This window comes from Eucyclogobius newberryi, unplaced genomic scaffold (assembly GCF_026437365.1).
Source record: "Eucyclogobius newberryi isolate DKJ021-1_F unplaced genomic scaffold, fEucNew1.0.hap1 SCAF_83, whole genome shotgun sequence".
Classification (NCBI taxonomy): domain Eukaryota; kingdom Metazoa; phylum Chordata; class Actinopteri; order Gobiiformes; family Gobiidae; genus Eucyclogobius; species Eucyclogobius newberryi.
The window spans coordinates 240,776-253,832 of NW_027316525.1; the positions used below are offsets into that span (position 1 = coordinate 240,776).

The 13,057-nt window shown below is 40.7% G+C and overlaps 4 non-coding genes across 4 annotated transcripts; 1 reads left to right on the forward strand and 3 right to left on the reverse strand.

Moving 5' to 3' along the window:
* Positions 1 to 511: 511 nt before the first annotated feature.
* trnae-cuc (transfer RNA glutamic acid (anticodon CUC)) lies at positions 512 to 583 on the forward strand. Its single transcript has one exon. It is a non-coding gene; the product is annotated as a tRNA-Glu (tRNA).
* A 6,612-nt stretch (positions 584 to 7,195) lies between these two features.
* On the reverse strand, positions 7,196 to 7,267 carry trnaq-cug (transfer RNA glutamine (anticodon CUG)). Its single transcript has one exon. It is a non-coding gene; the product is annotated as a tRNA-Gln (tRNA).
* A 2,064-nt stretch (positions 7,268 to 9,331) lies between these two features.
* On the reverse strand, positions 9,332 to 9,403 carry trnaq-cug (transfer RNA glutamine (anticodon CUG)). The gene has a single exon. It is a non-coding gene; the product is annotated as a tRNA-Gln (tRNA).
* Positions 9,404 to 11,473: 2,070 nt separating this feature from the next.
* On the reverse strand, positions 11,474 to 11,545 carry trnaq-cug (transfer RNA glutamine (anticodon CUG)). The gene has a single exon. It is a non-coding gene; the product is annotated as a tRNA-Gln (tRNA).
* Positions 11,546 to 13,057: the final 1,512 nt, after the last annotated feature.

The window sequence follows — 13,057 nt, forward strand, 5'->3', positions numbered from 1 at the left end:
CATCGAGAAGTCCAGCTCCGTCCTGGGCTGTGCTCTGGACTCGGTGCAGGAGGTGGGGGACATGAGGGTCCTGGCTAGATTCACATCTATGCTGGACCATGAGTGTCATCCCCTGCAGGACACTATGTCCGCTCTGGAGAGCAGCTTCAGTGAGAGACTAATCCACCCTCGCTGTGTGAGGGAAAGGTTTCGTAGGTCTTTCCTTCCTGCTGCTGTCAGACTTTATAACAAACACTGTTAGTCCTGAACACTCGCAATACTGACCTAACCTAATACTGATGTGCAATTCCGTCATATGTGCAATTGCTGTTGGAATCCATGTGCAATTCATGTGCAATTACTGTGAAATTCATGTGCAATCTATGTGCCTTCATGACACATATTCATGTGCAATTACTGTTGTGATCACATGCAATGGTATTTATGTATTTATCTTATTATCTTATCTCATCTCATCTTATCTTATCTTATCTTTTTTACCATTAAATTAGCTCTTACCTTCTCAAATCCTTCCCATATGGTCTAGCGGTTAGGATTCCTGGCTCTCATTCAGGTGGCCCGGGTTCAACTCCAGGTATGGGAATATCTGGTCTGTCCTTCTGGAATACTTGTAGCCACATTATGTACAAGACTCACCGTGGTTACGAGTACATTCAAGCTAGACGGAGGTGAAGAGAGGCATAGAAACTTGGCATCAATTTGGGCGCAGCATGCGGAAGTTTGTAATCAACCTTCAGCTTTTCTATGCATCTATAGACTAGCAGGTTGGTTGGTGTCCCTCTAATTGCAATAAGAAATGAAGAAAAACTCTGGATTCAGAGCGCTAACCGCTATACCGTTGAACCACACCTTTCTACAGGATGTCCTGTTTTGAAAATAAGTATGACATTTGATCATTGGGCTATATCAAAGAGAGCAGCATTGAAGTAGGCAAACTTCTGCTTCATGGTTTCATTGTGTGGTGGTCATCACATCTGCCCTACACGCAGAAGGTCTTGGGTACAACATTCAGCGAAACCAAACATGTTACCAAACATGTTCATGCGAACAATGTTCCAACGAAAGCTTGCTGTTTATGTTTTATAGATCCTTTCCAGGCCATTTATGTCCTGATCTCGCAAAATATCCAATCGACCCAGCATTCCTATTCATTGTATTTTTGAGCAAAGACTAACATTCAGGTACACATGCCGAAACCCGGGATTGAACCAGGAATAACGTAGCGAGAAAATGAACTAGTTCTGTGTGTCCTTTTTTCTTTTCTTTTGATTAAACATAAAACAATACAGGACACGACCAGGGAGCAAAAATCGTAATTAAAAGAACTTAATAGTTACATAAAACATATCATAACATGACATAACATAAAAACAAAATCACATTTAAATGAAAATAGGGGGCCTACTTGGTCCAAGTCAATCAAATTAGTGCTTATCCAAATTAAGCCTGAATGTCACTGTTTTCCATTCATCCAATGTCTAATGTCTGTTACTATGTCAGTCAAGTCTTTGATCGTTGGCGTGGTTGGTGTCGAGCATTTCTTTGTGATGGCCTTTTTCTCTACAGCCAAAAGTATGTTCCAAGGGTATCCATTTATTGTGTCCATGGCAGGAGTGTTGAGGCCCAAGTACATAGTTTTAAATTTGAGTGGGATGGCAAAGTGTGATAAAATGTGAATATATGATTGTATTTCTGTGATGTATTTTATCTGCATAATAGTGATATATTATCTGCATCATTAGTCTAAGAGAAGAACGGGTGTGTGAGAAACTGGATTTGTGAAGGGGTCGTAAAGATGGCCAAAGGATGTTTACCCGAGGGGGGGTGATAACCCAGAGGAGTCTGGGTAATGTTTACCCAAGGCTTGATCTCTACGGAAAAATACCAAGTGCCTTGATGTGAGGCTGACCAATGAGAAATGTGACCCGCCTATTCCAGAATATCTAATAAAACCAACCAGCATGGGAAATAACAGGGTGAGACGTGGGGGTGAGACACAGGAGGATCACGTAAGCTGCTTACAACAGCTTGCGTGATCAGTCCCCGCGTTTTCTCCCATGCATGCCATACAAATGTCTGATCTTTCTGTGTCGTTTCATATTCTAAGTTGAATTGTGTTCTCTATGTGTTAAGGAATAGCATCGGGTGTATGTCTCATTTCTTGACATTTTCTGGTCCTATCGAGCCGGATGACAAGCAGCCCCTTCGCGGAGATTGACGGGTGAATCGGTGAAGTCTGTGCACAGCTGAAAGAAGTCCACTTTTCCCGTGGCCGCCCATCGCACCTCATTCTCCGCCAGGAGAGCGCGTCGTTTCGAAGCAGCAGGAGAACACAGGCGACAAAGAAGGTCAGACAAAATTTTGTGTGTGAAAAAGAGTTAGCCATAAAACGTTTTTATGCATTAGTTTGATATTTACTGGAAAAATATTGTAGGCTTATGGACGAGATAAGTTTCTCACATAAAGCAAGGCAGTTAGGTATTACTGAGGAAATACCCAGTTTCAAATTACTGAGGAAATATGTGTGAATGTAAGCGCTGTGCACGAGCGAAGTAAGTAAGAGAGAAGTGTGAATGTGTGAATGAGGATTAATAAGTGATTAACTAACGAGTGTGAGAATCACAATTAATCAAGGGTCACAAGGCGTTATTCTGAGAGATCTAAAATTTGCAGTCACGGGTGAATCTTAAACACCACGTTTATGTCCGGAGGAATCTAATAAGGAATTTTCTCTAGAAGCTTGACATTAACCGTGACTGTAAAGCAAGTAGCATTTCTCTCAGACGACCGAGACCACATAATGCCAGAATTATCACCCCAAACTGTAAAAAGACAAAGGAAAAGTTATAGAGGATTTTGGAGGGAGACTTCCAGCGTGCTCAGATGACGTGGCAGAGAGGGGGAGATAAGGGGGGTCAACAAGACAGGAGAATGGGGAGAAAGCACTCAGAGGACGCTCTGAATGAATGAATTAGGGACTAAACTCAGCTATTTTAAATTTTAGTCTGTAGAACAAATTTAAGGGTTTTGTTTGATTGACAACAATCAATTATAAAGATTTCATTAAACTTGATAAGAGATGAAGATGAATTCAGATTTTTATAGATGGCCAATATTTTGGGGAATGTGATCACAGACAGGACACTTCCTGTCCCCGACATAGATGACAAAAGTTGTGTTTTTACGGTATCGTGTTTTTTTGAGTGCACAGAACAAACCTACGTTTTGTTTTGTTTTATTTTTGGATTTGACAAAAAATATTTTTTGGACTTAATGCATGACTAGATCAAAGTACAGGACGAAAAGACAGAAGTGTTTTTAAATTTAGAATCAAATGCAGGCACAGGCCTGGTGTGATAATGTGGGTAAATTAATGACTACTGATGTTTTTGGACAGTAGAATGGGCAGTAAGTAAAGTGAAAAGTTATATCAGTAACTTATTTATTTGTATTATCATGAGGAAACCTCGTATTGCGATGTAGACGTAAGTGAGGGAATAAGTTAAATAGTGACGTGCCAATGTCCTCCTTGGAAAGACATGAATGGGTCATTAACTAAAGACAACAGGACACCAAGTCATAAAGATAGTCAGAGATAAGGGGCTATTGACTGGCAAAGAATCTGGAGAGGACTCAGGATGGAGCAGATGTCGTTATCTTTACGTATCACAGTGACAATTAACAGCAACTCCACCTCAGGGGGGGTTGACGTGATGGGTAATAGGAAAAGTTAAAATTAACAGGGAAAGAATTTGACATTCTAAAGTAAATACCTGAAGGATTGTTGAGATTCAATCAAGAATTGAATAGATTTAAATAAGACAATATCATCTAAATTTAGACGCTATAGAAGTTATGAAAACCAGTGATAATAGGACTTAAACATTATAGGACTCAGGACGGAGGCAAGAGATGGTTAGACTGATAAAATGACGTGCCTTATGGATAAGGGGAAGGTTTAGAATCATTTTGATTGTTAATACACATATAGACTTGCTAGAACAAACTAATACACAATGTTTGTAAAGCACCACATGAGCAGGTGTGAGAGATTGAGTTTGAATCTCACCTGAAGCACATATAAAAGATTAGCACATATTACATTAGATGTGTGACTTTATGCAGGCCACACAAACAGAGGAGATGTGAAATTATTAATTATGTGAAGAATTCTAAGTTGTGAACTGACCCTTATGGCCAGCTCAACGGGGGAATTATTGAGATAATTATTATTGTTTGATGTATTTGTAGTTGTATTGCACATACACACACACATACATACATACGCGCGCACACGTGGACAACCAAACATTTAGAGTTTGAAACTTTTAGAGTTTGAAACAAATGGTGGTAAAACAGATTTACAAGTTACAGATCGCAGAGGCAGTGTCGGATTACAGACACACAGGGTGGGGGCCCAGCGCCGTGGAAGGGGGGCTCAGCCAGGGATGTGACCACTGAACTGTGAAAAGTCAAGAGGTGACATTGCGGAGTGGAGTGACAGACGCAATTCCATCTCTTCCTTGATTACATCCTGGATTAGTGAACGTTGTAAACTATCTGGATTATTGAATTTTGGTTAAATGTAGAAGTTTGAGAAATGGGCAAAGCCATATCTCAAAAAGGAGGGCTATTGTACGTGTAAACAAATATTCCGAATCAAAAATTACTAAAAAAAAAATTGTAAACAAGAAAACTGAAATACACTGAATTGTCGAAAAGACTTTATCACCGCAGAGAACGTGTTGGAGATGTGGTGTTTACAGAAACGAGCCAAGTGGACGAGCAAGGTGGACGGAGCCACATCGTGTCGTCCTCACACCGACCATTGGAGGGACGAGAACATGGGTGGAGAGAAATGTCTGGACAACACAGCGGCAGATCCTTAACATCGCAGACGCAGGACTTTGTTTGTATTCTTCGTTTCTGTATGCAGAGACGACAGACAGATTCGTGTAGGCAAAGTACTATACTCTGCTACGATGAACGAGAGCCAGAGGCTACGGTGCGCAGAGTACCATACTCTGTGAAAAAGAATCAACGAGTTATCATCATCAAGTGATGACGGTAATATGGGTGCTGAACACCTGTATTATGCACCGGACAATCGGGACAATCGGGACAATCGATCAACATACACAACTGTGTATACCGGGAAATGAAACATACACAGACCTGGAATAGAGGGAAGCAAATAAGTGATCAACTTGAAAGGTTATGAAATGCATGATGTGTAATAATGTACAATGTATAATTGACATGACAGAGGCTGAAGAAACACAATGGCATATTATACAGCCACTGTTGTTTGCACGAACAGAGTGTATTTTTTATCTGCTACAACATAACTACATGTAATGTTAATGAGATTATGAATTGAGATGGGAAATGTACCAGTTCATATGTGTCATAGGTGTGACCGAAGCGAGCAGCGGGAGGAGGTCTCTTAAGAAACCAAGCAAGGACGTATGGTGATGTGGGGACACTTGTGGGACGTTGTGCCTATGTATCGCTTTTGTGATCAGCATCACCCAGAACCATACCGCAGGGTCAAGGGCGAGAGGTTAGTGGACAATCTGGTCCCAGTAGCACCTGATACTACGTATTTGATTCTATTGGGGTGTCCAGAGAGGTCCCTGACGAGTCAAAGTGACTGACCAGAGAGCAGCGGGTTTAAGGGCTTTCCGCTTGTACTTCTATATTTCCCATCACACCGCACAAAATATAGACAAGATAAATTGTCTGTTTGTCAAATTACAGAGATTGACCAATCTGACTCAAAATTTAGGACAGTAATGCTGTAGAAATGTTGTGGGCCGAGAGAAAAGAAGTGTGTTCAATGTTGAGAAATGTGCATAGACTTTTTGAGTGTAAAAGTGTCATTTTAACACCTATATGAAAGACATGTTGAAAACTGAAAAGAGTAATGTGTTTGGCATATGAGACAGTAGACTAATGCTTTGATAAACAGGAGGGAAATGTGATAAAATGTGAATATATGATTATATTTCTGTGATGTATTTTATCTGCATAATAGTGATATATTATCTGCATCATTAGTCTAAGAGAAGAACGGGTGTGTGACAAACTGGATTTGTGAAGGGGTCGTAAAGATGGCCAAAGGATGTTTACCAGAGGGGGGGTGATAACCCAGAGGAGTCTGGGTAATGTTTACCCAAGGCTTGATCTCTACGGAAAAATACCAAGTGCCTTGATGTGAGGCTGACCAATGAGAAATGTGACCCGCCTATTCCAGAATATCTAATAAAACCAACCAGCATGGGAAATAACAGGGTGAGACGCGGGGGTGAGACGCAGGAGGATCACGTAAGCTGCTTACAACAGCTTGCGTGATCAGTCCCCGCGTTTTCTCCCATGCATGCCATACAAATGTCTGATCTTTCTGTGTCGTTTCATATTCTAAGTTGAATTGTGTTCTCTATGTGTTAAGGAATAGCATCGGGTGTATGTCTCATTTCTTGACACAAAGTCAAAAACAGTCTGCAGTGCCCTGTGAATTTCAGTCCATTATTTTTGAGCAACAGCACAGCCCCAAAACACCTGATAGTGGTTTGCCTGCTGGGTTCTCCAGCAGTTAGCATTTCCTTGTGAATAATGGGCACTTTGACATGGTGTGGTGAAAAAAACATATTTTTCCCCTTCAGGCATGTGATTTTGTGGTCTTCCTTAGGGCTGTTCCTACATTTCCACACTCTTGGTCAGACAAAACCAGGTTCACTTCTCGTTCCCATTGGTTTAGAATATACTTAGCAGAACGTTGTCCAGATTACAAATGCATTGAGATCATTTAGAAATGATTCCCCTCGCAAGTTCTGATTGATTGGTTTCAACAAAGATTACTGTCAGAGGATTATAGTGGTCATTTCTTTGTTTCATTTCTTGCTTATAATAAGTCCTATAAAAGTCCTGTCTCTCCAAGTCAAAGGATTCCTTCAACACATCAATGCTTTTCATTTGATTTTCTTTTGCAATTCGGTGAAACGTTTACGCCTTTTGTAATCCAGGCGTTGAATCATAAGCTTGGTCATAAGAAAACCAGCTCCAGATTTTAACAGCTTTGTTTAGTTTGTATGCTTTGGTTGGCTCCTTTCAGGGGGTAAGCACAGATTTTACCCAAAGATTCTTCTTGTTTCTGCACTTTTTCAAAAGAGAAACGCTACTCTCGGGGCACTCAAGGTTCCACCGAGATTTGAACTCGAAACGCTGGATTCAGAGTCCAGAGTGCTAACCATTACACCATGGAACCGCAGACTGATCATTGGAAGGATAACGGTCATCCAAAGCTACAAGTCTTTACATCAATCATCCCTTGCCAAAAAAATGAGAAACAAGGAGTGCAAACAGTGCAAATAATCTTGATGTACAGCAATACTTTTCCCTCTCTTAATGCAAAGTGAAGCAGCAGTAAACTTGAGGGAGAAAGGTATGGGTTTGAGGGCTCTTCTTGTGGGCTTTTCTGTCCTTGTAAATATTTTTCATAGACAAAAGAGTAGGCATTTCCTGTTTACTAAACAGGCCCTTTGACCAAGGAAGCCGCAGCGCCATAATGATTTCCTGGTTTCCTTACATAATTAGATACAGTGGTTCCTTCTGGGATTGTATTTCTTGCTTCCTCTGGCAAGGTGAGCAGTCGTCCCTGGGTGGACTCGAACCACCAACCTTTCGGTTAACAGCCGGACGCGCTAGCCGATTGCGCCACAGATACGAGAATCTCGGTATTTCCATAATTTGCAATAAGAAATGAAGAAAAACTCTGGATTCAGAGCGCTAACCGCTATACCGTTGAACCACACCTTTCTACAGGATGTCCTGTTTTGAAAATAAGTATGACATTTGATCATTGGGCTATATCAAAGAGAGCAGCATTGAAGTAGGCAAACTTCTGCTTCATGGTTTCATTGTGTGGTGGTCATCACATCTGCCCTACACGCAGAAGGTCTTGGGTACAACATTCAGCAAAACCAAACATGTTACCAAACATGTTCATGCTAACAATGTTCCAACGAAAGCTTGCTGTTTATGTTTTATAGATCCTTTCCAGGCCATTTATGTCCTGATCTCGCAAAATATCCAATAGGCCCAGCATTCCTATTCATTGTATTTTTGAGCAAAGACTAACATTCAGGTACACATGCCGAAACCCGGGATTGAACCAGGAATAACGTAGCGAGAAAATGAACTAGTTCTGTGTGTCCTTTTTTCTTTTCTTTTGATTAAACATAAAACAATACAGGACACGACCAGGGAGCAAAAATCGTAATTAAAAGAACTTAATAGTTACATAAAACATAACATAACATAAAATAAAATAAAAACAAAATCACATTTAAATGAAAATAAGGGTCCTACTTGGTCCAAGTCAATCAAATTAGTGCTTATCCAAATTAAGCCTGGATGTCACTGTTTTCCATTCATCCAATGTCTAATGTCTGTTACTATGTCAGTCAAGTCTTTGATCGTTGGCGTGGTTGGTGTCGAGCATTTCTTTGTGATGGCCTTTTTCTCTACAGCCAAAAGTATGTTCCAAGGGTATCCATTTATTGTGTCCATGGCAGGAGTGTTGAGGCCCAAGTACATAGTTTTAAATTTGAGTGGGATGGCAAAGTCAAAAACAGTCTGCAGTGCCCTGTGAATTTCAGTCCATTATTTTTGAGCAACAGCACAGCCCCAAAACACCTGATAGTGGTTTGCCTGCTGGGTTCTCCAGCAGTTAGCATTTCCTTGTGAATAATGGGCACTTTGACATGGTGTGGTGAAAAAAACATATTTTTCCCCTTCAGGCATGTGATTTTGTGGTCTTCCTTAGGGCTGTTCCTACATTTCCACACTCTTGGTCAGACAAAACCAGGTTAACTTCTCGTTCCCATTGGTTTAGAATATACTTAGCAGAACGTTGTCCAGATTACCAATGCATTGAGATCATTTAGAAATGATTCCCCTCGCAAGTTCTGATTGATTGGTTTCAACAAAGATTACTGTCAGAGGATTATAGTGGTCATTTCTTTGTTTCATTTCTTGCTTATAATAAGTCCTATAAAAGTCCTGGCTCTCCAAGTCAAAGGATTCCTTCAACACATCAATGCTTTTCATTTGAGTTTCTTTTGCAATGCGGCGAAACGTTTACGCCTTTTGTAATCCAGGCGTTGAATCATAAGCTTGGTCATAAGAAAACCAGCTCCAGATTTTAACAGCTTTGTTTAGTTTGTATGCTTTGGTTGGCTCCTTTCAGGGGGTAAGCACAGATTTTACCCAAAGATTCTTCTTGTTTCTGCACTTTTTCAAAAGAGTAACGCTGCTCTCGGGGCACTCAAGGTTCCACCGAGATTTGAACTCGGATCGCTGGATTCAGAGTCCAGAGTGCTAACCATTACACCATGGAACCGCAGACTGGTCATTGGAAGGATAACTTTCATCCAAATCTATAAGTCTTTACATCAATCATCCCTTGCCAAAAAAATGAGAAACAAGGAGTGCAAACAGTGCAAATAATCTTGATGTGCAGCAATACTTTTCCCTCTCTTAATGCAAAGTGTAGCAGCAGTAAACTTGAGGGGGAAAGGTATGGGTTTGAGGGCTCTTCTTGTGGGCTTTTCTGTCCTTGTAAATATTTTTCATAGACAAAAGAGTAGGCATTTCCTGTTTACTAAACAGGCCCTTTGACCAAGGAAGCCGCAGCGCCATAATGATTTCCTGGTTTCCTTACATAATTAGATACAGTGGTTACTTCTGTGATTGTATTTCTTGCTTGCTCTGGCAAGGTGCGCAGTCGTCCCTGGGTGGGCTCCAACCACCAACCTTTCGGTTAACAGCCGAACGCGCTAGCCGATTGCGCCACAGAGATGCATATCCATAAAAGACTTGTCCCTCTAATTGCAATAAGAAATGAAGAAAAACTCTGGATTCAGAGCGCTAACCGCTATACCGTTGAACCACACCTTTCTACAGGATATCCTGTTTTGAAAATAAGTATGACATTTGATCATTGGGCTATATCAAAGAGAGCAGCATTGAAGTAGGCAAACTTCTGCTTCATGGTTTCATTGTGTGGTGGTCATCACATCTGCCCTACACGCAGAAGGTCTTGGGTACAACATTCAGCGAAACCAAACATGTTACCAAACATGTTCATGCTAACAATGTTCCAACGAAAGCTTGCTGTTTATGTTTTATAGATCCTTTCCAGGCCATTTATGTCCTGATCTCGCAAAATATCCAATAGACCCAGCATTCCTATTCATTGTATTTTTGAGCAAAGACTAACATTCAGGTACACATGCCGAAACCTGGGATTGAACCAGGAATAACGTAGCGAGAAAATGAACTAGTTCTGTGTGTCCTTTTTTCTTTTCTTTTGATTAAACATAAAACAATACAGGACACGACCAGGGTTCAAAAATCATAATTAAAAGAACTTAATAGTTACATAAAACATAACATAACATAACATAAAATAAAAACAAAATCACATTTAAATGAAAATAGGGGGCCTACTTGGTCCAAGTCAATCAAATTAGTGCTTATCCAAATTAAGCCTGAATGTCACTGTTTTCCATTCATCCAATGTCTAATGTCTGTTACTATGTCAGTCAAGTCTTTGATCGTTGGCGTGGTTGGTGTCGAGCATTTCTTTGTGATGGCCTTTTTCTCTACAGCCAAAAGTATGTTCCAAGGGTATCCATTTATTGTGTCCATGGCAGGAGTGTTGAGGCCCAAGTACATAGTTTTAAATTTGAGTGGGATGGCAAAGTCAAAAACAGTCTGCAGTGCCCTGTGAATTTCAGTCCATTATTTTTGAGCAACAGCACAGCCCCAAAACACCTGATAGTGGTTTGCCTGCTGGGTTCTCCAGCAGTTAGCATTTCCTTGTGAATAATGGGCACTTTGACATGGTGTGGTGAAAAAAACATATTTTTCCCCTTCAGGCATGTGATTTTGTGGTCTTCCTTAGGGCTGTTCCTACATTTCCACACTCTTGGTCAGACAAAACCAGGTTCACTTCTCGTTCCCATTGGTTTAGAATATACTTAGCAGAACGTTGTCCAGATTACAAATGCATTGAGATCATTTAGAAATGATTCCCCTCGCAAGTTCTGATTGATTGGTTTCAACAAAGATTACTGTCAGAGGATTATAGTGGTCATTTCTTTGTTTCATTTCTTGCTTATAATAAGTCCTATAAAAGTCCTGTCTCTCCAAGTCAAAGGATTCCTTCAACACATCAATGCTTTTCATTTGATTTTCTTTTGCAATTCGGTGAAACGTTTACGCCTTTTGTAATCCAGGCGTTGAATCATAAGCTTGGTCATAAGAAAACCAGCTCCAGATTTTAACAGCTTTGTTTAGTTTGTATGCTTTGGTTGGCTCCTTTCAGGGGGTAAGCACAGATTTTACCCAAAGATTCTTCTTGTTTCTGCACTTTTTCAAAAGAGAAACGCTACTCTCGGGGCACTCAAGGTTCCACCAAGATTTGAACTCGGATCGCTGGATTCAGAGTCCAGAGTGCTAACCATTACACCATGGAACCGCAGACTGGTCATTGGAAGGATAACGGTCATCCAAAGCTACAAGTCTTTACATCAATCATCCCTTGCCAAAAAAATGAGAAACAAGGAGTGCAAACAGTGCAAATAATCTTGATGTACAGCAATACTTTTCCCTCTCTTAATGCAAAGTGTAGCAGCAGTAAACTTGAGGGAGAAAGGTATGGGTTTGAGGGCTCTTCTTGTGTGCTTTTCTGTCCTTGTAAATATTTTTCATAGACAAAAGAGTAGGCATTTCCTGTTTACTAAACAGGCCCTTTGACCAAGGAAGCCGCAGCGCCATAATGATTTCCTGGTTTCCTTACATAATTAGATACAGTGGTTCCTTCTGGGATTGTATTTCTTGCTTGCTCTGGCAAGGTGAGCAGTCGTCCCTGGGTGGACTCGAACCACCAACCTTTCGGTTAACAGCCGGACGCGCTAGCCGATTGCGCCACAGATACGAGAATCTCGGTATTTCCATAATTTGCAATAAGAAATGAAGAAAAACTCTGGATTCAGAGCGCTAACCGCTATACCGTTGAACCACACCTTTCTACAGGATGTCCTGTTTTGAAAATAAGTATGACATTTGATCATTGGGCTATATCAAAGAGAGCAGCATTGAAGTAGGCAAACTTCTGCTTCATGGTTTCATTGTGTGGTGGTCATCACATCTGCCCTACACGCAGAAGGTCTTGGGTACAACATTCAGTGAAACCAAACATGTTACCAAACATGTTCATGCTAACAATGTTCCAACGAAAGCATGCTGTTTATGTTTTATAGATCCTTTCCAGGCCATTTATGTCCTGATCTCGCAAAATATCCAATAGACCCAGCATTCCTATCCATTGTATTTTTGAGCAAAGACTAACATTCAGGTACACCTGCCGAAACCCGGGATTGAACCAGGAATAACGTAGCGAGAAAATGAACTAGTTCTGTGTGTCCTTTTTTCTTTTCTTTTGATTAAACATAAAACAATACAGGACACGACCAGGGAGCAAAAATCGTAATTAAAAGAACTTAATAGTTACATAAAACATAACATAACATAAAATAAAAACAAAATCACATTTAAATGAAAATAGGGGGCCTACTTGGTCCAAGTCAATCAAATTAGTGCTTATCCAAATTAAGCCTGGATGTCACTGTTTTCCATTCATCCAATGTCTAATGTCTGTTACTATGTCAGTCAAGTCTTTGATCGTTGGCGTGGTTGGTGTCGAGCATTTCTTTGTGATGGCCTTTTTCTCTACAGCCAAAAGTATGTTCCAAGGGTATCCATTTATTGTGTCCATGGCAGGAGTGTTGAGGCCCAAGTACATAGTTTTAAATTTGAGTGGGATGGCAAAGTCAAAAACAGTCTGCAGTGCCCTGTGAATTTCAGTCCATTATTTTTGAGCAACAGCACAGCCCCAAAACACCTGATAGTGGTTTGCCTGCTGGGTTCTCCAGCAGTTAGCATTTCCTTGTGAATAATGGGCACTTTGACATGGTGTGGTGAAAAAAAC